Source organism: Mauremys reevesii, unplaced genomic scaffold, assembly GCF_016161935.1.
Source record: "Mauremys reevesii isolate NIE-2019 unplaced genomic scaffold, ASM1616193v1 Contig7, whole genome shotgun sequence".
Classification (NCBI taxonomy): domain Eukaryota; kingdom Metazoa; phylum Chordata; order Testudines; family Geoemydidae; genus Mauremys; species Mauremys reevesii.
Window position 1 is genome coordinate 765718 of NW_024100884.1, and position 25681 is coordinate 791398.

Below are 25681 nucleotides of genomic sequence, written 5' to 3' on the forward strand. Positions count from 1 at the left end.
GTGCTTAACCTGTCCCAAATGATGGTGGCACCCTCAGCAGAATTAATACCAGAGCTGTTGCCTGATTTAAGAGGTTAATAGTATTGTTTTGGATAGTAGGGGTTGTAGGTTTGCTAATTAAGCTAATCAGAAGATAATATGGTTCTTGTTCTAGAATCAGGCTATACAGAATATGTGAAGGATTCTCAGAGGTATGACAGGATGCTCACACTGAAACAAATATAGTCTTAAAATGTTTATTGAGAACTATGGAATAGTAATCAAATGGTAAAATAAATCAGGGTTACAAAAGCAGTACTATTATTCTAAAGATACATATGGTATTGCATTCTATAAAGCTTTGGTTAATATACTCACACTCTTCCTTGATAACCTGGGGGTAAGAGACAAAGGTATACCAAGAGAGTTCAGGTCCAGGTTCTTCACTTCTTGAGTGGGAGGTGCAGAGCTTAGAGGAAGTTAAAGCTAGGAGCTATTGAAGCTAACTTAGTTTACTTAACTGACTGACTTAAAACTTAAAATTAAAACTAACAGACTACACCTCTACCTCGTTATCACTCTGTCCTTGGGAGCCAAAAAATCTTACCACGTTATAGGTGAAACCATTTTATATCAAACTTGCTTTGATCCACCAGCATGCGCAGCCACGCCCCCCATCCCTCCCAGCGCTGCTTTACTGCGTTATATCCGAATTCGTGTTATATCTGTTCACGTCATATGGGGGTACAAGTGTACTAGACAAAACAACAACAACAAAGCTTAGAGACTTAGAAACTAGCTTAGAAAACAAAACCGTAGGAGGCAGGTCAGTCCTCACTTACAGACAGCCCCCCAACCTGAAGCAAATACTCACCAGCAACTACTCACCACACCACTAACCCAGGAACCAATCCCCACAACAAACGCCGTTGCCAACTCTGTCCACATATCTACTCTAGTGACACCATCATAGGACCTAACCACATCAGCCACACCATCAGGGGCTCATTCACCTGCACATCTACTAATGTGATACATGCCATCATGTGCCAGCAATACCCCTCTGTCATGGACATTGGCCAACCTGAACAGTCTCTATGTAAAAGAGTAAATGGACACAAATGAGACATCAGGAATGGTAACATACAAAATCCAGTAGAAGAACACTCAATAACAGATGTAAAAGTAGCCATACTTCAACAAAAAACTGCAAAAACAGACTGCAAAGAGAAACTGCAGAGTGACAATTCATTTGCAAACTTAACACCATTAATTTGGGCTTGAATAGAGACTGGGAGTGGCTGGCTCACTACAAAAGCAATTTTTCTTCTCTTGGTATTGACACCTCATCATCAATGATTGGGAGTGGACTACATCCACCCTGAGTGAATTGGCCTTTGCAACACTTGTATGGTAACTCCCTTCTTTTCACGTGCCAGTATATTTATGCCTGTATCTGTAATTTTCACTCCATGCATGTGAAGAAGTGTGTTTTTTACCCACAAAAGCTTATGCAGAAATAAATCTGTTAGTCTTTAAGGTGCTACCGCACTCCTCCTTTTTTTTAGAAAGCAAGCTTACCCTCCTAACTAAAACAGGCCCCTGGAACCTCTTCTTATAGGGCTTAGGTGCTTAGGACTTCCTTCTGTGTCCAAACTTGTCTTTCTCACCCACAAAAATATTACACTTAACTTAATACACACATTCACAGGATGGTGTGATATTATGTAATTGATCTATGACCATATAGATCATTATTGCAACCACAGTCATATAGTTGCAACAAATCTTGTACAAAGATGGTCATGTGAGATGCCTATGAAAAGGTTGTAATTTGCTGATTATGATTGTATTGTCTGTATGTGTGTATCATTTTTGTATTTTTGAGAAGGGAATATTCAGATTAAGTGGCTCATCAAGAAACACTTAGCTGACAATGGATGTTGGGAGACTCCAATTCAAATATGAGGACCCTTCCTGGTAACATTAAAGGTAGCATGTGAGCAATGGCTGCCAACTGCAAAGAACTGAGTCACGCATGGACATGTGACTTGCCCATGTGACTCCAAACGCCATCTTGCTGCTGTAATTCGCCACACCTTCCACATGGCAGAGGCTATAAAAGGCCCTGGAAACCCCTCCATTTTGTCTTCAATCCTACTTCTGACCTCCTACTTCTGAGCTACAAACTGAAGCTCTGAGAAAAGGACTAAATGACCCATCCAAGCTGGGATGTTTGTACTACAGAGACTTGATTTGAGCCAGCAGTTTATTCCATCACTGCTATAAGCCTGAAGCAAGAACTTTGAAATTGTTGTATGGTATTTGATTCCATTTAACCAATTTTAATTCTCATCTATATTTCTTTCTTTTTAAGAATAAACAGTTAGATTTTAGAGTCTAAAGGATTGGCAACAGCTTGATTTGTGGGTGAAATCTGAGTTATATATTGACCTGGGTCTGGGGCTTGGTCCTTTGGGATCCGGAGAACCTTTAATTGGGGACACTGGTTTTCATAACCATTTTTTCCCATAAGGATTGTGACTACTAGTCAGGGCCGGCTCTAGGTTTTTTGCCGCCCCAAGCAAAAACAAAAACATAAGAACAAAATAACATAAGAATGGCCGTACTGGATCAGACCAAAGGTCCATCTAGCCCAGTATCTGTCTCCGACAGTGGCCAATGCCAGGTGCCCCAGAGGGAGTGAACCTAACAGGCAATGATCAAGTGATCTCTCTCCTGCCATCCATCTCCATCCTCTGACGAACAGAGGCTAGGGACACCATTCTTACCCATCCTGGCTAATAGCCATTTATGGACTTAGCCACCATGAATTTATCCAGTCCCCTTTTAAACATTGTTATAGTCCTAGCCTTCACAACCTCCTCAGGTAAGGAGTTCCACAAGTTGACTGTGCGCTGCATGAAGAAGAACTTCCTTTTATTTGTTTTAAACCTGCTGCCTATTAATTTCATTTGGTGACCCCTAGTTCTTGTATTATGGGAATAAGTAAATAACTTTTTCTTATCCACTTTCTCGACATCACTCATGATTTTATATACCTCTATCATATCCCCCCTTAGTCTTCTCTTTTCCAAGCTGAAGAGTCCTAGCCTCTTTAATCTTTCCTCGTATGGGACCCTCTCCAAACCCCTAATCATTTTAGTTGCCCTTTTCTGAACCTTTTCTAGTGCTAGAATATCTTTTTTGAGGTGAGGAGACCACATCTGTACACAGTATTCGAGATGTGGGCGTACCATGGATTTATATAAGGGCAATAATATATTCTCAATCTTGTTTTCTATCCCCTTTTTAATGATTCCTAACATCCTGTTTGCTTTTTTGACCGCCTCTGCACACTGCTTGGACATCTTCAGAGAACTATCCACGATGACTCCAAGATCTTTTTTCTGACTTGTTGTAGCTAAATTAGCCCCCATCATGTTGTATGTATAGTTGGGGTTATTTTTTCCAATGTGCATTACTTTACATTTATCCACATTAAATTTCATTTGCCATTTTGTTGCCCAATCACTTAGTTTTGTGAGATCTTTTTGAAGTTCTTCACAATCTGCTTTGGTCTTAACTATCTTGAGTAGTTTAGTATCATCTGCAAACTTTGCCACCTCACTGTTTACCCCTTTCTCCAGATCATTTATGAATAAATTGAATAGGATTGGTCCTAGGACTGACCCCTGGGGAACACCACTAGTTACCCCTCTCCATTCTGAGAATTTACCATTAATTCCTACCCTTTGTTCCCTGTCCTTTAACCAGTTCTCAATCCATGAAAGGACCTTCCCTTTTATCCCATGATAACAAACCCGAGAACACAACTGCCACCCCTAAAATTGTGCCACCCCAAGCACATGCTTGATTTGCTGGTGTCTAGAGCTGGCCCTGCTACTAGTGGTGATACAAGAGAATTGGAGTATCTGAGGGAATTGCTGGTAGGACTTCTGGTTAGCCAGTGGGGTAAAACCGAAGTCTGCTCTGTTTGGCTGGTATAGTGTGCCTTAGAGGTGGAGAACCACCAGCCTGAGGCTGTGACTGCCCTGTTTCTCAGCAAATTGCCCTGAATTGGTACTCTCAGTAGTGTCTCGCAAGAGTACCCATTGTTGCACATCCCGTATGAGCGGGGTTCGCGTTGTTGACAGGAGAGCACTCCTGCCCACAATGAACCGTTCACACTGCCACTTGCTGCAGCAAAACTTTTGACTTTCAGGGGATTTTTTTTAAGCACCTGTGAACAACAAAAGTTTTGTGATTCAATTGCCCATGTAGACAAAGCCTGAGTTTCTACTATTTAAAGCTGCTCCCAATAAGTAGTGTAGAACATCATTACTAGCACAGAGAAGACCATCTCTTTCACTGCAACTATCTAAAGCTCAACCCCTAGTTATTAGTCATTTTAATTCTAGTGATTACTGCACTCAATAAAGACTCTCCAGAGTCCAATCAGCTTTATCTATAAAACAGAAGAGTTAAATAACAGAATTCTTCAGAAAAACCCTACCTACATCTATTTTTTTCTATTATGCTAGCAGTTGGCCTCCCTACCCCTGCTTAGCAAGTGAGGTAACTGAGGGTGACCCCCTCATTCAGGCAAGCTAAGCACACATAAGAACATAAGAAAGGCCGTACCGGGTCAGACCAAAGGTCCATCTAGCCCAGTATCTGTCTACCGACAGTGGCCAATGCCAGGTGCCCCTGAGGGAGTGAACCTAACAGGCAATGATCAAGTGATCTCTCTCCTGCCATCCATCTCCATCCTCTGACGAACAGAGGCTAGGGACACCATTCTTACCCATCCTGGCTAATAGCCATTTATGGACTTAGCCACCATGAATTTATCCAGTCCCCTTTTAAACATTGTTATAGTCCTAGCCTTCACAACCTCCTCAGGTAAGGAGTTCCACAAGTTGACTGTGTGCTGCGTGAAGAAGAACTTCCTTTTATTTGTTTTAAACCTGCTGCCTATTAATTTCATTTGGTGACCCCTAGTTCTTGTATTATGGGAATAAGTAAATAACTTTTCCTTATCCACTTTCTCAACATCACTCATGATTTTATATACCTCTATCATGTCCCCCCTTAGTCTTCTCTTTTCCAAACTGAAGAGTCCTAGCCTCTTTAATCTTTCCCCGTATGGGACCCTCTCTAAACCCCTAATCATTTTAGTTGCTCTTTTCTGAACCTTTTCTAGTGCTAGAATATCTTTTTTGAGGTGAGGAGACCACATCTGTACACAGTATTCGAGATGTGGGCGTACCATGGATTTATATAAGGGCAATAATATATTCTCAGTCTTATTCTCTATCCCCTTTTAATGATTCCTAACATCCTGTTTGCTTTTTTGACCGCCTCTGCACACTGCGTGGACATCTTCAGAGAACTATCCATGATAACTCCAAGATCTTTTTCCTGACTCGTTGTAGCTAAATTAGCCCCCATCATGTTGTATGTATAGTTGGGGTTATTTTTTCCAATGTGCATTACTTTACATTTATCCACATTAAATTTCATTTGCCATTTTGTTGCCCAATCACTTAGTTTTGTGAGATCTTTTTGAAGTTCTTCACAATCTGCTTTGGTCTTAACTATCTTTAGCAGTTTAGTATCATCTGCAAACTTTGCCACCTTACTGTTTACCCCTTTCTCCAGATCATTTATGAATAAATTGAATAGGATTGGTCCTAGGACTGACCCTTGGGGAACACCACTAGTCACCCCTCTCCATTCTGAGAATTTACCATTTATTCCTACCCTTTGTTCCCTGTCCTTTAACCAGTTCTCAGTCCATGAAAGGACCTTTCGTTTTATCCCATGACAGCATAATTTACATAAGAGCCTTTGGTGAGGGACCTTGTCAAAGGCTTTCTGGAAATCTAAGTACACTATGTCCACCGGATCCCCCTTGTCCACATGTTTGTTGACCCCTTCAAAGAACTCTAATAGATTAGTAAGACACGATTTCCCTTTACAGAAACCATGTTGACTATTGCTCAAGAGTTTATGTTTTTCTATGTGTCTGACAATTTTATTCTTTACTATTGTTTCAACTAATTTGCCCGGTACCGACGTTAGACTTACCGGTCTGTAATTGCCGGGATCACCCCTAGAGCCCTTTTTAAATATTGGCGTTACATTAGCTAACTTCCAGTCATTGGGTACCGAAGCCGATTTAAAGGACAGGTTACAAATCTTAGTTAATAGTTCCGCAACTTCACATTTGAGTTCTTTCAGAACTCTTGGGTGAATGCCATCTGGTCCTGGTGACTTGTTAATGTTGAGTTTATCAATTAATTCCAAAACCTCCTCTAGTGATACTTCAATCTGTGACAGTTCCTCAGATTTGTCACCTACAAAAGCCAGCTCAGGTTTGGGAATCTCCCTAAGCTCAGGTTTGGGAATCTCCAGTGGACAGTTCCACTGCCCATTACTCATACAATAATGATAACAATGTTTCACTACCCCTGCATTCAGTAATAAAGTGATTTGGAACCCCAAACCAGCCATAATTGATCACTTTGTCAAAGCAGTTCCCTCTGGTGCGCACCTACGCAAAGTAGGTGTGTTTGTACAAATGCAGCCTGTTCCTGAAGTCTTCCCACCCAGCTCAGCACTAGATGTTGGGGGGAGGGCTCATTCAGACCTGCCTACACATCACTGAAGCCAAAACAGTGTATGAGCCTAACAGCTACTGCAATTGTCAAATCTAATTTATTTGAAGCTGTGTTTGTGCTCAGTAGTATGGGTGCTGAAACACCTGGTTGTACTATATATCTAAATGTTTTATTCAATTGTCAATATAATATCCAGGGTGAGCCTATGTGAAAGGGGAAGATCTCTGATAGTTGAAAGTCCCAATCCTTGTATCTATTTTATAAGCTATTATATATATTTTTGGGTCTATGCCCTGTGTTATAGTGAATACTTTAAGTGAGAGAGGAGAATTCTGTAGCACAGAATTGGTAAGTAAATGGACTTACCTCCCCTCTACACCAGTGACAAGTGCACAGCATCCTGGATAATTTTCATGAAGCTCTGCCCGTACCACCTGCAATTCTGGGGGTTCTTAGACAAATCTCATAATCCTCTGCTCCGATGGATCAAGGTGGCCATTTTCCTTCATGGAGACCTGCTTGGCAAGTCAAGTTACAGCTTGAGGAATTTCCTGGAAGGAAAGGGAAGTGTTGTGTCTTTTGCTCTCTACACGATAGGGAGCAGGTCTGAAACTTTCACAACAGCCAAAGAACTCAAGGGTGGAGTTTAAAAGGGAGATAAGAATACAGACTACCAATTCTACTCCTGGAGGAATTCTGTTTCACTGCCCATGTGCAGAGGAAAGAGAACAAAAATACAGACAGTCCTGCTGCCATGGCCTCAGCTGCTCCAACACAGAAAATGCAAGAAGAAGCCACTTGATCCATCTGCCTGGCGTATCTGGCACAGCCAGTGATCATAGGGTGTAGGCACAACTTCTGCCGAGCTTGCATCACTGAGCACAGTGAGCAAAGGGAACCTGAATCAGGTACAACATTCCCCTGTCTCCAGTGCCAAGTGCAGTTCCAGAAAGGAAAACTCCAGCCCAACATGCAGCTGGCCAATATGATAGAGGGACTGAAACTTCTGGGGTTAGAGCCAAGGAAAGTGCAGCAGGAGAATCTGTGTGAGACACAGGAGGAGAAACTCAAACTGTTCTGTATGGAAGATCAAACCCCCATGTGCATGGTGTGTGACAAATCCAAGGAGCACAAAGCTCACAAGTTGATTCCCATCAAGGAGGATGCCTAGGAGTACAGGGTAGGAGATGCTGTTTGTCTTTGTTAGTTACAAACTCTCACAGGTACTGGATTTCCCCCTCAATAATTCTTCACCAATATTTGCAAAGCTGGGTGCCCAGCGTCGGGCCTGATTTAGAGAGATGCTGACTCCTGGAGCTCTAGCTAAACTCACTGGGAGTTGCAGGAAACACTGATTTCCTGGCTGACTCAGGGCAAGTCTATATTACAAAATGAAGTTGACCTAAGTTACACTGGCATACAGCCACCGCAATAATTAAATTGCTTTTGCACATCCACACTATGGTCCTTGTGTCGGCAGTGCATGTCTTCACCAGGAGTGCTTGCACTGATTTAACTGTCAGCATGGGGCATTGTGGGATGGCTTCTGAAAGGCAGCAACAGTTGATGTAAGCAACAATGTCTATATACTGACACTGTGTCAACCTAACTACATTGATCTAAGCACTATGCCTCTTGTGGAAGTGGAGTTATTGAGTCGGTGTAGTGGGCAAGGTAGATCGGTGGGGGCTACATTTTATTATAGACGCTTAGTTAGATCAACATAGGCTGCCTTATATCACTATAACTCTTCAATGTGGACCAGGCCTCAGACCTGTGGAGGTGAAATTTTCTCACACTGCTGGTGAAGGGCCCGCCCAGTGTTGCCAATTCTCATGATTTTATCACAAGTCTCAGTATATGGTGCTTTCTTAGAGTCCTGGCTCCTGCAGACAATTGATCGGGTGAGACTTTCACCTGGCATGTTTTTAAAATAAGTTTCTAGCCCTTGCAGTTAGGGAGAAAAGCTTGAAAACATGCCCTGAGTGTCACCGAAGGGCTCAGAGACCAGACACGCATAACAGACCTTGACATTTATTTTTTTAAAAAGCAAAGAGTCCTGTAGCACCTTATAGACCAGCGGTCCCCAACCTTTTTGGCACCAGGGATCGGTTTCGTAGAAAAAAAAAATTCCGCGGACCTGTGGGATGGTTTTGGGACGATTCAAGCACATTACATTTATTTTTGTACTTTTATTTCTATTATTATTGTAATATATAATGAAATAATTATACAACTGACCATAATGCAGAATTAGTGGGAGCCCTGAGCTTGTTTTCCTGCAACTAGACGGTCCCATCTGGGGGTGATGGGAGACAGTGACACCCGAAGTGTTTTGCTTATGTCCAGTCTACTCCGTAATCTCGTTTTGGTTGCTGTCACTGCAGAAAACCCTATGTTGTCAAAACTGAAATGCTCAAAATAGCACATGCATGTGAATGGACACAGGGTACTAAAATTAAATTAAATTAATCCAGGGGTTCTCAAACTGGAGGTCAGGACCCCTCAGGGGGTCACGAGGTTATTACTGGGGGTCGTGAGCTGTCAGCCTCCACCTCAAACCCCGCTTTGCCTCCAGCATTTATAATAGTGTTAAATATATAAAAAAGAGTTTTCAATTTATAAAAGGGGGGGGTCGCATCAGAGGTTTGCTATGTGAAAGGGTCACCAGGACAAAAGTTTGAGAACCACTGAATTAACCCCTCTGAAGCCTCAGGGAATGCAGGGGAGGGGGGTCTCCCTGGGTAGGGTTGGGAAGGATATTGCTCTTCTCATGTGATCCTTCCCCCCAGTGGCTAATTTTAAATGAAGCTTCCCTCCCCTGACATGAATCTCCCTATGGCACTGAAATTAAATATAGACTATAATTTGGCATTTGAGAAGTGAAGGGGATGGCAGCCCTAATGGAGAAGCTAACAGCTTGGCTCTTCTGCAAGCCTCAAACTGCTGAATGAGCTTTTGGGTAGGGCAGGCTGTGCCTCCCAAACAGCCTGGCCCTGACCTCTAGCCGACCTCCACCCACTTCCTGCCCCCTGACTGCCTGCCCCCCATCAGAATCCCTGACCCATCCTGCTCCTTGTCCCCTCATCATCCCCCAGAGACCCCCACCACCACCACCCTGGGACCCCACCCCTGCTCCCTGTCTGCCCCAACCCCTATCCACCCCCCCCGAACGCCCACAAGCCAACCCCCCCCATTCCCTGCCCACCCCTCCAACCTCTGCCCCCTCCCTGTGCCCTGACTGTCCCCAGGACTCCCTGCCCCTTAGCCAACCGCCCCCCGGCCCCAGCCTCTTACCCCCGGCGCCCTCCTCACCCAGAGCCTCAGCGCCTTGCAGAACAGCTGCAGCGTGTCTTCGGCAGGGCCTGAGCTCCGTCCCGCTCAGAGCCGCGTGGTGAGGGGGCGGGGCTGGGAGCTCCGGGCCGAGCGGAGGCAGCTGAGCTCAGCCTGGAGCTCGCAGCCCCGCCCCCTCCCCACGCGGCTCTGAGCGGGCAGGGCTCAGGGGCCCCGCCGGAGACACGCCGCTTGATGTGCTAAGGCTCGGTTCGCGGCCTGGTTCCTAACAGGCCGCGGACCGGGGGTTGGAGACCCCTGTTATAGACTAATGGCGTCTATAAGGTGCCACAGGACTCTTTGCTGCTTTTACAGATCCAGACTAACACGGCTACCCCTCTGATACTTGACATTTATTTTTTAGTCATTTCATGATTTTAAAAAAACAGGAGTACTTGTGGCACCTTAGAGACTAACACATTTATTTCAGCATGAGCTTTCGTGAGCTACAGCTCACTTCTTCGGTTGCATAGAATGGAACACACAGACAGGAGATATTTATACATACAGAGAACATGAAAAGGTGGAAGTAAGCATACCAACAGGAAAAGTCTAATCAATTGAGATGAGCTATTTGGGTCATTACACGAATTGAATCTATTTCCCTATGTTAAGTTCTCCTCACACCTTCTATGGGTCATCTTAATTCTCACTTCAAAAGGTTTTTTTTCCTCCTGCTGATGATAGCTCATCTCAATTGATTAGACTTTTCCTGTTGGTATGCATACTTCCACCTTTTCATGTTCTCTGTATGTATAAATATCTCCTGTCTGTGTGTTCCATTCTATGCATCCAAAGAAGTGAGCTGTAGCTCACGAAAGCTCATGCTAAAATAAATTTGTTAGTCTCTAAGGTGCTACAAGTACTCCTGTTCTTTTTGAGGATACAGACTAACCCGGCTGCTACTCTGAAACCTGTCATGATTTTTAAGCCAACCTTATGATTACTGGGGCCTGGCTCATGAATTCTACCTTGGCCCCACTTCACTCCTCCTCTGCCCTGTGAGCACCGAGCTGCAGGGCTCACTTGAGCTGCAAAGGCTGGTGCCCCTCTCAGCTCCTGGTGGCCTCTGCCAGCTCCTCATTCGATGCCTCCAACAGCAGCCAACCGGGGAGCAGCTGCAGTGTGCGAGAGAGCACATTGGTCCTTAGCGGCAGCAGCTGTAGCCACTGGGGTCAAAGATGAAGGGAGAACTCGAGGGGATGCAGAAGAAGGGGGAAGGCTCATGACGGGGCCACCTGGGGAGCTGGCCAAGGGAGCCGGCCAGGGGAGCCGATCCAAGCTGGGCTGGCAGGGCAGCAGCACATCCATGTGCACTGTGATCTCGTCACACTTCCTGCCTGAGGGAAGGGGAGCCCTGGGTTATCCAAGTTCTGGTGCAGTTCCTATGGGGGGGGGACCTTTGTACCCAGACTTCATGTGGCCCCTCTTCCTCCCTGACAGCCACACTCAACGATAGATGTCTGTGGATTTGCACCAATGTGAGAAACTCAGCTACCGGGGGCTGGGACCATGCAGACAGGGGCAGGATTTGGCCCATTCACAGGGGCCAGCCATGGTTAAAGTGGAGGAGTTTCCTTTCCCAGAGCCCCTCACTCCCACTGGCTGGAGGGATTGTCTTCCAGCTCCCAAAATATCCACCTCTGGGCTACCACCAATAATGTGACACTTCAGCTACTGCACTGGCTTTGGGGAAGATCCTATGCAAAGCACTGCGGCTGAGTGTGAGATAGTGTTATCCCTCTGTCAGTGCCTTTGGGCCCCCAGGATGTTCTGGGGCCTGCAGAGCTGCTCTGACCCTTGTTTCCCTGGTATCTCGCTGACAGTGTATGAAATACAAATGTTCACAGTACTTCCCACCGGTCAGAGACACAGGCTGACAGGCTGTTTATCTGCCACACTGTCCCTGCCAGGTGAAACTCCAGGCAGCCCTGAGCTCCCTGAAGCAGGAGCAGACCAAGGCTCTGAAGCTGGAATCCCAGGCGAGGGAGAAACCTGCGGTGTGGCAGGTGAGTGTCTGGGTCTGTAACTTCCCAGCTGTTCCATCTTTTTCCTGTGGTGAAGGGGATGTGCAGCTTCAGGACGAGGTTATGACCTGCTCTGTTTGCCTGTGATGAGGCGATAGGGTGAAGAACAGGATGTGTCTGTGGCGGAGATCCCCATGCAGCAGCCCCAGCAGACAGGGACAGGACAGTTATGTCCCTTACACAGTGGCACAGACTTGCCCTGAGTTCTGCAGGCAGGAATGAGATGGGTCAGATTCCCAACAGCAGGAGCAATGTCTGTGCTATTGCATGGATCCACCAGCTCTCTAGGCTGTGAGGGTGCCATGTGGACAGCAGAGCATATTTGTGCCCCTACGGGCTGAGGCACCATGACGTCTCCCTGTCCCTCCACTCCCTGCTGCCCCTGGGAATTTCCTGGCCAGGCTCCTGTGAGTATAAAGCAGCTGCAGAGCGCTGCAGTGGCTCAGAGCTGAGCCAAGCTTCCAAGTCCAGATCCCTGAGCTGGCACCAGCCCCTGCTGCCAGCCCGGGTAGGGTTACCATATGTTACCAAAGAGCAACAACTGCATTTTGTTTATACATAAGCCATCCTGCTATCTTATTTTCCTCACTCCTAGAAGACACCAGTCTGCATATTTGGTTATCAGTTGCAAGGTCGTAATAACTTTTTACACAGTTCTTTTTCTCTCGCCTCACACCATCCTTGCTTCTAGAAGTCTCACGTCATTAGGGTTACAGCTGGCCTAACTCTTGCTAACTGACTGACATGCATTAAGATCCCCTTCAAATCCTTGTTAATTCTTTCCCTGCTTCCACACCGGTGAAGCGGGCTAGCAAAAGGATCTGAGTCCTCGCTCCCACTCCCTTTACCCAGAGCCCTGCCTGACCTCGAGGGCTCCCCTTCCACTCTCCTGTGTGGCAGAGTCCTTGTAACCCCAACAAGGCTGGGTCCAGGATCCTGGGGGACTCAATCCCCAACCTTGTCGGGTCACTTAGGGCAGGAGCTAGGGTGTCCTAGGGATGGCGCCCATTCTCCAGGCTCAGCCTCTCCTTTCAGCCTCCATGGGGCCTGGTCACTCTCTGTGGAGTAGAGGGTTCTGGGGCGGGGACACTGCCCCACTAGGGCCTTGGCTGGGACACTCGGCTCTTTCCCCACAGGCCCTTGGGCCTCCTTCACAAGAGACAGGCTTTGGGCCATGACAGAGCTGGGGCCAGGTCCCAGCTGGGCCCTCAGAGTGACTGGCCCCCAGCACCATTAATGATCTCGAGCCAGCCCAGCCCCAGCTGTGGGGCAATCCCCTCCCCAGGGTGGGTCACACAGACACAGCGGCAGCAGCCTCATGGCAATGGGGATGTGGGGGGCTGGATCCAGAGGGTGAGACCCTCCCATGGTCAGGGAGCTGGGGGCTGGGTCTCTAGTCTGGTCTCTTAGTCTCATCCCAGCAAGATGGGGGGCAGATGGAGCCTGGACGTACCTGCTCACGGCGCTTCTGACACCCTAGAGGGGAAGGAGAGACAGAGCAGAGAGTCAGTGCCCATGGCCCAGCCCATCCCCCTGACCCAGATGGGTCACTCTGCTCTCCCAGCCCCACAGGCTGCTCCCCCAGGGGGGTGGAGGCACTAAGGGGCTCTGTTTGTGGGAGCAGAGTCTCTTTCACACCAGCTGCTCTGCGGGGATGGCTGGGACTCCTGCACTATGCCCCAGAGCTGGAGCAGCCTTTCACCAGCCTCCCCCCACCTCCCTGATGGCCCAAATTCCTGTCTCTCTGCAGCCCCTGGCCCTGCAGATATCCCGGGCCGCGCTCTCTGCACTGAGTTACCTGTCTCTCCACTTCCGTCTGCCTCTGGGGTGCACAGAGACGCAGGGGTAGGGTAGGGACAGGGGGAGAGTGGGGTGAGTGGGGAGTCATGGGAAATGGCAGAAAGCTTTGTCCAAGGTGCACAGAGCGTTTCATTCAATACTTTTGACAGTATAACTGTCTGCTTTTGCTAGTATGAAAATGTGACCAAAAATCACCAACCCCTGTACAATCAATCACCCCCACCCCTCCATCAGTGTACCGGCAACAGATTGAAGTGGAGACCAGGCCTTGGCAAATGATGCTGCCCAAAATGCCCAATGGTATCACTGATCTGACACTTGAACCCTGGGATCAGCACAAATCTCCCCCTGCTTCACCCTGACCCCTGCCACATCTCTGCATGTTCAGCAGTTTTACTGGCCTCTGCCCCTGCCCCACCCCCAGCACTAGAGAGGCAGAACCAGAGGCTGTTCCCAGCCACCCTGGTGTGAACTCATTGACTCCAGTGGGAACTAACACCCAGAGGAGTCTGACCCTGACCCCAATGACTTCAGTCTAGTCACTCCTGATTTATACCAGGTACCCAAGGGCAGAGTCTGCCCCCCACAGTTTAAAATGACCCTGAACTGTCTCCCTGCATTGACACTGGAAACCCTTTAACCTTCTGAATGACCCAGACCCCAACCAGCACAGAGACCCCCCCCCCCCGTGCTGCTCTCGCTGACCCCTCTGTGCAAACCGGCTGGGCAGGGCAGGCCACCTACCAGGAGCCTCTTACTCTCCTTATCCCAGGAGCTCTTCTCTCTCCTCCCACAGGCACTGCAGGCAGCTCAGGATTTGCTCCTGCAAATACAGACAATGGCTCTGGGGGCTGGTTTGGGTTCATTGGTTTGTGCCCAGTGACAATAATGTCACTGAACAGAGTGAGGCTGTGGGAGCAGGTCCCCCTTCTCCAGCCTGCTGAAAAAGTGACCCCAGCTCCAAGGTAACTCCCCAGGCAGAGCTGCTGGGTCGGGCCCACTCTGCCCTAGCACCATCATCTCCAGAACATAGCTGTTTCCCTGCCACAGGTCCGGTGCTCTTGAACAGCTCTGGAACAAACCCTGGGAGGAGCCCTTTAGTGTGGCAACCCCCTTAGTGTCACACTTCTTCCAATGAGGAAAGCCACTTGGTTTCACTGCCTCCTGACTCTGAATCTCAGAGCCTTCAGCACCCCTGCTTCACATCAGCAAGTCCATCTGAGTTGGACACCTGAGGGAGATTTGTACGCCCCAAGGGAGCCATGTACCCCCACTTCCTGACCCTGGAGTGACTCTCAACCAGCATTGTAAAAGCAGAGGGGTTTATTACAGGGGTTTATTACAGGGGTAGTCAGCAGGTGGACCACGGGCCAAATCTGGACCACCAGATGCTTTTGAGCAGATCCTGAAATATTTTTATTTATTATTATCATGATTGTTATTATTTTTTATTATTTTCTCTGAAGTCTGGACCTTGACTATGCCTTGACCAAGAAATAATTGACTATCCTTGATCTTCTACATGTCTGGAACACAGCGCGAACAGTGCTTAGTTAACACAGAGATCGGAAAGGTACAGCATGGTCCATCTGGGTCAGTTCCAGAGCCCTCTGTAGTCCAAACCCAGAAACTGCTCTTCTGCCTCCAGCAGCCAACACTTAGAATCCCATCCCAGTCCTTTGTCCTCCAGCTGGTCACACTTGGCTGGCTTCCCAAGGAGGGTGGGCCATCCATGGTCATTTATTGTTTAGGGCTAAATGTCCAGGCCATTGTCTTCTGGGACACTCCATGAGCACGGGGCTCCAGACATCTAAGTGTCCATTATGCCTGTATTCCTGGGTCTCTATGACAAGTAAACACCCTCCCCGTTCCTTGCAGCTACTTATCCATGGGCAAGGCTAAGATTTTGTCATGGATATTTTTAGTAAAAGTCACAGCAGGTCATGGGCAATAAAGAAAAATTAACGGAAGCCCCTGAGCTGTCCATGACTTTTACTAAAAATATCCCTGATAAAATGGAGAGCGCAACTGTGAGGTCCCCATGCTGCTCGCAGTGGCTGTGCAGCTGTGGGGGTCCACTGGGAGCTCCGTGGCCCCACCCCGCCCCAGCAGCTCCCCCAGCTGTCTGCAGATGCCAGCAGCTGGGAGCTGAAGTCACAGAGGTCTCTGGAAGTCTCGGATTCCGTAACTTCTGTAACCTTTGTGAAAAACTCATAGCCTTACCCATGTGTGACCCATGCCTGCTTGTCATGGCACTCTGTCCCCCTTTAACAGCACCTAGGTCAACTAAAGATTTATCAACCTCCGATAGCCTTGAAGAAGAGAAACAGGTCTTTTAGCTCATTAAGCTCCACAGGTTCCCCTGGTTTGATCCCAGCTGAGGACAACTGGGGTCTGTCGGTGTTAAACGTGCACCACATAGGGGACACAGAGCACACACAATATTCATCCAAAATATTATGAAAAATTCCCACTGCACAACAATCCCATTATCAGGCAGCTCCCTGGCTCTAACCCAGGGCTGGTCAGACACACACAGGGGGCTCTGAAGCTGCCCCTGTCAGCCCTAGCCATGCAGATAACTGTTCCCTACCCTGTACTCCTGGGCAGCCTCCACGATGGGAACCACCGTGTGGACGCGGTGCGTCTGGGATCTGTCGCACACTAGGCAGATGGGGGGTTGATCCTCCTCGTAGAAGAGTTTCAGACAGTGGTGAATTTAAAGTTAGTGGGGCCCTGTGCTCAGCTTCATTTCCCCCCCCCCCCCATTGGGGGAGCATTCTCTCTTATCTCCCCCACCCCGTTTTTCATTCTTTTTTTCTCCATTCTCCTCCTGGGGCTCAGGGCTGGGGGTGCAGAGTCTGGGAGGGAGTTAGGGTGCAGGAGGAGGCTCAGGATGGGGGTGCAGGGTCTGGGAGGGACTTAGGGTGTGGGAGGAGGCTCAGGATGGGGGTGCGGGAGTTTGGGTGCAGGAGTGGTCCCAGGGTGGGGTGCGGGTCTGGGAGGGTGATAGGGTGCAGGAGGGGGCACAGGGTTGGGGCAGGCAGGTGGTGCAGAGCACTTACCTGGGGCAGCTCCTGTTTGGTGCAAGGGAGGTGCAGGGGGCTTTGCGTGGCACGTCACCACCCCCATGGCCCTGATTCTGGGAGCTGCCCCCGTCCCACCAGGCAAGGCTGCCCCGAACGCAGGGGCTTTAGGGTCTGCAGGGCCCTGGGCTAAGGGGGCCCTGGGCTGCAGCCCTAAATCCCCTTTCTGAAGCTGGCCCTACGAGCATGGATGGAGGACTCAGGAGGAGTAGGAGGCAGCCGCACAGCTGGAAGCTGGAGAGAAGGGACACTTTTCCCTACAAAGCGCCACTTCTCTCCAGCTGGCTGCGCGGCCACCCCCTTCTCCTCCTCACTCCTCCACCCACCCCTCCCATCGGCTCCCCTGAGGCTGCAGGGGACCCTCCCTCCCTGCCCAGTCCCTCCCCCCACCACAGAGCACTCCCCCACAGGGGGGTGCTGGGACTGAGCTGCCCGAGTGCCTGGCCCTGGGGCCCCCTGTATGTACTGGTAAATCTGCCTCTGGTTCCAGAGCCTCCTGGTGCCTCTCACACACTCACAGCCTCTTGGGCTCTGGCCCCACCTGCAGCCTCAGGTGTTTCACTAGCTCCACTCCTTGTTCCCAGGCTGCCTGTTGAGCTGCAGTTTTCTCTGTGGGGCAGTGTTAGGGTTTCCTCCCCACTTTGAACTTTGGGGTACAGATGTGGGGACCTGCATGAAAGACCCCCTACTTATATTTTACCAGCTTAGGTTAAAAACTTCCCTAAGGCACACATTTTTTTTCTTGTTTTTGGATGGTATTGCTGCCACCACCAAGTGATTTAAACAAACATTTAGGGAGGGGCCACTTGGAGCCCTATCCCCCCCAAAATATCCCCCCAAACCCCTATACCCCCTTTTCTGGGGAGGCTTGAGAATAATATACCAACTAAGTAGGCAACCAAGGTGAGCACAGACCAGACCCTTGGGTTTTTAGTACACTAAAATCCAACCAGGTACTTAAAAGCAGAACTTTATTATAAAGAAAAAAGTAAAAGAAGCACCTCTGTAAAATCAGGATGGAAAGTAATTTTATAAGGTAAAAAAGAAAGATTCAAAACACAGAGGATTTCCTCTTTAGGCTCAACTTTAAAGTTACAAAACAGGAATACACCTTTTTTTTAGCATAGAGAAAATTTACAAGCTAAAACAAAAGATAATTTAACACATTTTTTGCTATTACTTACAATTTTTGTAATTTTAGATGTATTATTTTAGTAGGAGCTGGATTACCTGCTTGTTTTTGTTTGTTTGTTTTGGAGGGCACACACAGAGGGCACAAACAAACCCCCCTCCCCGATTTGAAAGTATTTTTTCCCCCATTGGTTCTTTTGGTCAGGTGCTAGCTAGGTTAATTGAACTGATTAACCCCTTACAGGTAAGTGATTTTGTACCTTTGGCCAAGAGGGATTTTATATTACTGCATATATAAAGGTTGTTACCCTTCCCTTTATATTTATGTAACCACCCCCTTCCCCCCCAAAAAAAATACAGACAGTGCTGGACAGCCTGTTTTACACTGGCTGTGATTTTTTTTTTTTTTTTGGAGCTTTAGGAGAAAATAGAGTTAATAAGACACATGCACCTTTAGATAGTAACTTAGCCAGAAGGCCGAGAAGCTAACAACATTTTGCACATTTTAAGGGCGATTTTAACCAGTTGATTTGGGAAACTTTTACGGGAGAGTGTATTAGCCACTTTGTTAGAAGCTTTTGAAATGTGTTGTATTTTAAAAATAAAATTTTGGAGAGCAAAACTTTACCAAAGAAGTTTTTTGTTATTTTTTTTTTGACAGTTTGAAGCCAGTTTAGCACAGCATGGTTGGTTTGCACGTGGAAACGCCATCCCCAAACGTATGAGTGTAGCTTTTTCAGAGCGTACACAATGGCATGACAATTTTTTTTATGATTGGCCAGTGGCTTTTCCTTTTAGACAGTTTTTTGCTGAGAAACACAACAGGATGGAATTTTTGATTATTTTTTTTTGCATTAAAACTACTTTTACATCATGCTTGGACGCATTTGTGGTTACTAGTAAAGGTTTGTTAAAGTTTAGGGCCCTTAGCATAGGGCTAGACATGAGTATTGCTTTAAGCTGGTTAAAGACCTTTTGACACTTACTAGTTTAGTTTGGCTGGTGTTTTTGTGTTTTTTGTTTGTTTGTTTGTTTTTTGATCAGGTTTGTTAGTGGGGCAGCGGTTTGGCTGTAGTGCAGTATAAATTGCCTGTAATATTCGGCCAAGCCTAAGAAAGATTGGACCTGGTTTTTTTTACTTTGGTACAGGCCACTTTTGGATTGCATTCACTTTGGCCTGTAGGGGGTTGATAATTCCTTGACCCACCTAGTGTTATAATAATAAAAAAATAATAATAATTGGAGATATACCAATCTCCTAGAACTGGAAGGGACCTTGAAAGGTCATCGAGTCCAGCCCCCTGCCTTCACTAGCAGGACCAAGGCAAGTCACTTTGTTTAGGCCTATTTGACACTTTTTAGCCTTAACCGCCTGCCTGATGCACTTGAAGACTTGAAGGCTTCAGGTGTTTTGCCCATGAATCTGAAAAGATGGCCACATCATCAAGCTAGGTGACTGCAGATTCTTCCAATTCTGCTAGGAGACTATTTACAAGTTTTTGGAAGGTGGCATTTTGCAGCCCGAAAGGGAGCACATTAAATTTATACAGCTCTACATGGGTGATGAAGGCTGACCTTTTCTTGGCGGATTCATCTAGCGGTACTTGCCAGTATCCCTTGGTTAAGTTTAAGGTAGAGATCAACTGGGCACATCCCAGTTTTTTCAATAGCTTATTTGTGCATGGCATTGGATAGTTCTCGGGGTGAGTCACAGCATTTAGCTTTCGGTAGTTCACGCAAAAGCATATTTCTCCATCCGGTTTGGGAACTAGAACCACAGGAAATGCCCATGCACTTGCAGAGGGGCAGATTACCCCCATCGGTAGCATGTCCTGGATCTCCTGTTCTATAGTGATTTTGGCTTGAGGAGACACCCAGTATGGTTGGGCTTTAATTGGGCAAGCATTACCTGTGTCAATGGAGCGGTATGCCCGTTCGGTTCATCCTGGGCTAGCTGAGAACATCATCGCAAAGCTAGTGCACAGCTCCTTGATCTCCTGTTGCTGCATATGTCCAAGGGTTATTGAGAGGTTCACCTTTTCCACACCACCATCACTTTTTCCTTTGTAGTAGACAACTTCAAGCCACTCAGTGTCATCTCCTCCCTGGGCTGTAAACTGACAAACCATTAATTTTTTGGAATAAAAAGGCTTTAGAGAATTAACATGGTACACTTTAGGCTTTAGGGTTGAGGTGGGGGATGCTATGAGATAGTTAACAGCTTCCAGGTGCTTTTGGAGCATAAATGGCCCTTCCCACAATGCTTCCATCTTATGGGCCTGGAGTGCCTTCAAGACCATGACCTGGTCCCCTATTTTGAAGAAACGGTCACTGGCATGTTTATCATACCAGGCCTTTTGCTCTTCCTGGGCATCTTTTAGGTTTTTTTAGCAAGGGCTAAAGAGGTCGGGAGTGTGGTGGTTGTAGATTGTTTACAAAGTCTAGAATGTTAGTTTCTGAAGAAGGCGTAAACCCCTCCCATTGCTGCTTCACCAACTGTAATGGCCCCTTACCCTCACGGCCATACACAAGTTCAAATGCTGAAAACCCTAAACTGGGATGTGGTACAGCCCTGTAGGCAAAAAGCAACTGCTGCAACACTAGGTCCCAATCGTTGGAGTGCTCATTTACAAATTATCTATCATGGCCCCCAAAGTTCCATTAAACTTTTCCACCAGGCCATTTGTTTGATGGTGGTAAGGGGTGGCAACCACGTGGTTTACTCCATGAGCTTTCCAAAGGCTTTTTATGGTTCCTGCCAGGGAATTAGTTCCAGAATCCATAAGGATGTTGGAGGGCCAACCTACCCTGGCAAAAATGTCTGCTAAGGCCTGGCACACACTTTTAGTTCTGGCGTTGCTTAGAGCTACTGCTTCCAGCCATCAGGTGGCAAAATCCATGAAAATCAGTATGTGCAGCTTTTTTCTGGGTGTCTTTTTTGGAAAAAGACCCAGAATATTCACAGCTACTTTCTGAAATGGAACCTCAATTATGGGAAGTGGCTGGCTGGAGAGGGGCTTTGACCTGGTCTTGGGGGTTTCCCACTCTTTGGCACACCTCAGAAGACCAGATATAAGTAGAAATGTCCTTGCCCATTCCCTCCCAGTGGAAGGATTTCCCCAAATGTTTTTTGGTTTTGTTTACCCCAGCATGGCCACTAGAATGATCCTGGTCTAAGCTCAAGAGCTTTACCCGGTACTTAGTTGGAACTACCAACTGTCTTTCAGGATGCCAGTCTTCCTGGTGTCCACCAGAAAGAGTTTCCTTGTATAAAAGTCCTTTTTTTTACAACAAACCGGTATTGATTAGAAGAGCTGAGAGGTGGTGGGTTGCTCCGTGCCTCTGTTCAAGCTCCCTGAAGGCTTTTATCTGCTTTCTGCTCAGCCTGGAACTCTTTTCTTGATGCTGGAGACATTAGTTCCTCACTGGATTGTGGACTTGGGCTTGGTCCCTCTGGAAGCGATGTAGGGGGTGTGGCTGTTTTCATTGATGGTGAACCGCTCTCCACTGGTGCAGTGTGTTGTATTTCAGGCTCTGGCTGAGCCTCTTTCACAGGTTTAGCTGCTGCTGCCAGTGTGGGCTCAGTGGTGCCCTTTGGTGTTGGAGTTGCAGACGGGGTTGCAAGCACTGGATTTAGTGCTGGCAATGGTTCTGGTGCTGGTTGCTCCACTAGTTCCAGTTCTGGGACTAACTCTGGCTGGGTCTCTGCGACTGGATCCACTACTGCTGTCGCAGACGTTGGCATGGGGTTCGATTCCACCACCTTAATTGGGTCTCTGGAAACACAGACTGGACCCTTGTAGATGGCTCAGGAACAGAGCTAGGTGTGAAGGCTTTCTTAGCCTGGCTGTGGGTCACCATTCCCACCCTCTTGGCTAGCTTTACATGGTGGGCCAAAACTTCCCCCAGCAGCATGGGAATGGGATAATCATTATAGACTGCAAAAGTTCACATTCCTGACCAGCCCTTGTATGGGACAGGCAACTTGGCTGTAGGCAAGTCAAAAGAGTTTGACTTGAAGGGTTGAATCATCAATTGGGCCTCTGGGTTGATGAATTTGGGGTCCACTAAGGATTGGTGGATAGCTGACACCTGTGCTCCAGTATCCTTTCACGCGATAATCTTCTTCCCACCTATACTCACAGTTTTCCTTCGCTCTAAGAGTATTTGGGAGGCATATGTGCCTGAGGACCTTTGGTATGACCCCGGTGAAATGAACTGTAATCTTTTGGGGTTCTTGGGGCAGTTGGCATTTAAAACATCATTGCATTTAAAACATCGCTCAGTTGACTTGTCACTGGGGCGAGGTGGGTTGCTGGAGAATGGTGTGGTGGGATGATAAGGTGTCTGGGTTTTTTCTTGGGGTATAGGTGGGGCTTTGGGCTGCCCCCACAGTATGGTGTGGTTTCAGGGTTTTCCTTCTGGTATCCACCCAAACTGTGACCAGGGTTGTTCCTCTCTGCTACCTCCACTCATTTTGTTCTGATTTGCCCCGCCTCTTTGGTGGTTTGGGACTGCTTGTATTGATCAGCATAAGAAGCAAGATTTTCTGCTGTCCATTTTCTTATCTCATAAACACTGTTTTACCTTATTATTGGTCATAGTCAGGAACTGCTCCTGGACAACCAAATCACACATTTCTTCAAAGCTAGTTACACTCCTTCCTTTGACCCATTTCTCTAACAGATCCTTCATCTGGTTTACATAAGCCACATTACTTAGTCCAGCCCCTCTCTTAAGGGCTCAAAATTTTACTCTGTAGGTTTTAGGTGTAATTTGAAATTGTTTCAAAACCAAATCCTTAAATTTACCATAGTCAGAACCATCCTCGATAGACATCTTGTTGAATATGTCCAGAGCTCTTCCAGTTAATTTTGCTACCAGTGTGGTCATCTTGTTATCTTCAGGAATTGCATGGAGGGTGCACAGTCTCCTAAAGGTGATGACATATTCAGCAATATTACTGGATTCATCATTCTGTGGACATAGTCACTCCCATTTTGTGGACTTTTGGGGAAGTGGAGCCAGCTGCTGAAGGGTTCTGTCTTTTTAACTCCATAACAGCCAGTTTATGCTTCTGGTCCTCAATCTGGTCCTCAGTTTGGGCCTGTATTTCTTTGTCTTTTAACTCCAGGGCTTTTTTATGGTCAGCCTCCTCCCTGACTGTTTCTGCCTCCAAGCGTTTTGCCTCCTTCCTCTCCTCCACGTCCAACTCCAAGCGCTTTAAGGCCATTTGTATTTCATGTTCTTTCTGTCTCTCTTCAGCTTCCAATCTGGATAATTCTAGTTTCTTTTCAACCTTACTTGCCATCATCCTAGCCTTCCTGCGCTTAACCTAGCCTAACTAGGTTTCAACTACCTGAAAGGGGGTTCCAAAGAGGATGGCTCTAGACTGTTCTCAGTGGTAGAAGATGACAGAACAAGGAGTAATGGTCTCAAGTTGCAGAGGGGGAGGTTTAGGTTGGACATTAGGAAAAACTTTTTCACTAGTAGGGTGGTGAAGAACTGGAATGGGTTACCTAGGGAGGTGGTGGAATCTCCTTCCTTAGAGGTTTTTAAGGTCAGGCTTGACAAAGCCCTGGCTGGGATGATTTAGTTGGGTTTGGTCCTGCTTTGAGCAGGGGGTTGGACTAGATGACCTCCTGAGGTCCCTTCCAACCCTGAGATTCTATGATTCTATGATTCTAACCCGAGAGCTAGAAAGAAAAAAAAATAGCTTGTGAATTCCCTTGCAGGAACTTAACTATTGTGCCCTCAGGCAGAGAAAAAACCTTCAGCTTCTCTCAGCTTAAAAAAAAAAGTGTCCTTTTAAAAAAAAAACCTTCCCTGGTTTTCAATCAGCCAAAAGAAAAAATGTTTTTAAAATCCTGAGGTCTGTGCTTCTGGTACAAAATGATCCCACCCCTGCCATCATGTCAGGATTCCCTCCCCACTCTGAACTCCGGGGTACAGATATGGGGACCTGCATGAAAGACCCCCTATGCTTATATTCTACCAGCTTAGGTTAAAAACTTTCCCAAGGCACAAATTACTTTCCTTGTTCTTGGACAGTATTGCTGCCACCACCAAGTGATTTAAACAAACATTCAGGGAGGGGGCACTTGGAGCCCTATGCCCCCAAAATATCCCCCCAAACCTCTTTACCCCCTTTCCTGGGGAGGCTTGAGAATACTATACCAACCAAACAGATAAACAAGGTGAGCACAGACCAGACCCTTGGATTTTTAGTACACTAAAAACCAACCAGATTCTTAAAAGCAATACTTTATTATAAAGAAAAAAAGTAAAAGAAGCATCTCTGTAAAATCAGGATGGAAGGTAATTTTACAGGGTAATAAGAAGATTTAAAACACGGAGGATTCCCCTCTAGGCTCAACTTTAAAGTTACAAAACAGGAATAAACCTCCCTCTTAGCATAGGGGAAATTCACAAGCTGAAACGAAAGATAATCTAATGCATGTCCTTGCTATTACTTACAATTTTTGTATTTTTGGATGTATCATTTCAGTAGAAGCTGGATTACCTGATTGATCTCTCTCTTTGTCTCAAGAGGGAACACACACAAAAGAGCACAAACAAATCCTCCCCCCCCCCCCCATTTGAAAGTATCTTCTTTCCTCATGTGGTCCTTCTGGTCAGGTGCCAACTAGGTTAATTGAATTGATTAACCCCTGACAGGTAAGTGATTCTGTACCTCTGGCCAAGAGAGATTTTATATTACTGCATACATAAATGTTGTTACCCTTCCCTTTATATTTATGACAGGCGGTTTCTTTGCACTGGAGGCAGGAGAAGTTGGGCTCTGGCTCCTCCCAGCACTGGCTGATGCAGGCTCAGCAGAAGTTGTGCCCACATTCAATAGACACCGGGTTTGTGAAATACTCCAGGCTGACGGAGAAACTCACTTCGTCCTGGAAGCTCCCAGCCAGGTCCCCAGAAGCCATGGCCCCTCCACACTGGGAACCAGCTGCTGCGGGTTAGTTGCACTTTCCTGAGTTCAGAAGAGTCTGTTTGGCTGGACCTGGGGCATTTCTGTCCTGCTGTTCCCAGCAGCCCCTGTGTTGAGATTCAGAGAGTCATCCCCAGTGTCACATTCCAGGGGCCAAGGGAGACAGAGCTAGGGCTAGCGAAGGGTTAACACCAGCTCTTCCCCCAGATAATCTGTGCAGAGTTGGGGGATGGATGGGGCTGGTTCCGAAAGCCCCTGTCCCAATGAGGGCAGCAGCTGAGGTTGGGATGGAGGGGAAGGGGATGAAGCAGCTGAGAGCTCTTTTGGCTGGTGCTGGGAGAAGTGGGGAGAATAAAGAACAGGAATTAGAAACCCTACAGCTCCTAGGTCTGAGTAAAGCCTGAGTAAAATGGACACTGCTGCCTCCATTGTGATTTGGGAGCCCGAGCTGAGCAGCTGCTGCTCTCCAGTGAGGTCTGTGCCAAGGAGAGACCTTCATTATCCATCTGTGCCCAGCTGTGGAGGGTTGGGGGGTGTCCTGTCCCGAGGGCACCTCTAGGCTCTGCTGACACCAACTCCTGAGCTGCATGCTCTAGGTGATGAGAGAGACCTGGGTGAAAGGGCCGAGGCCAGGCATGAAAGTGACTCTGCACAAAGGGCCATGGGAGCCTTTGATCTTGCTGCCCCTGGGAATCTGCCTCCTTGTTGTCAATGCACTAGAAGGAGGGATCTGAGCTGTGTGAACATCGT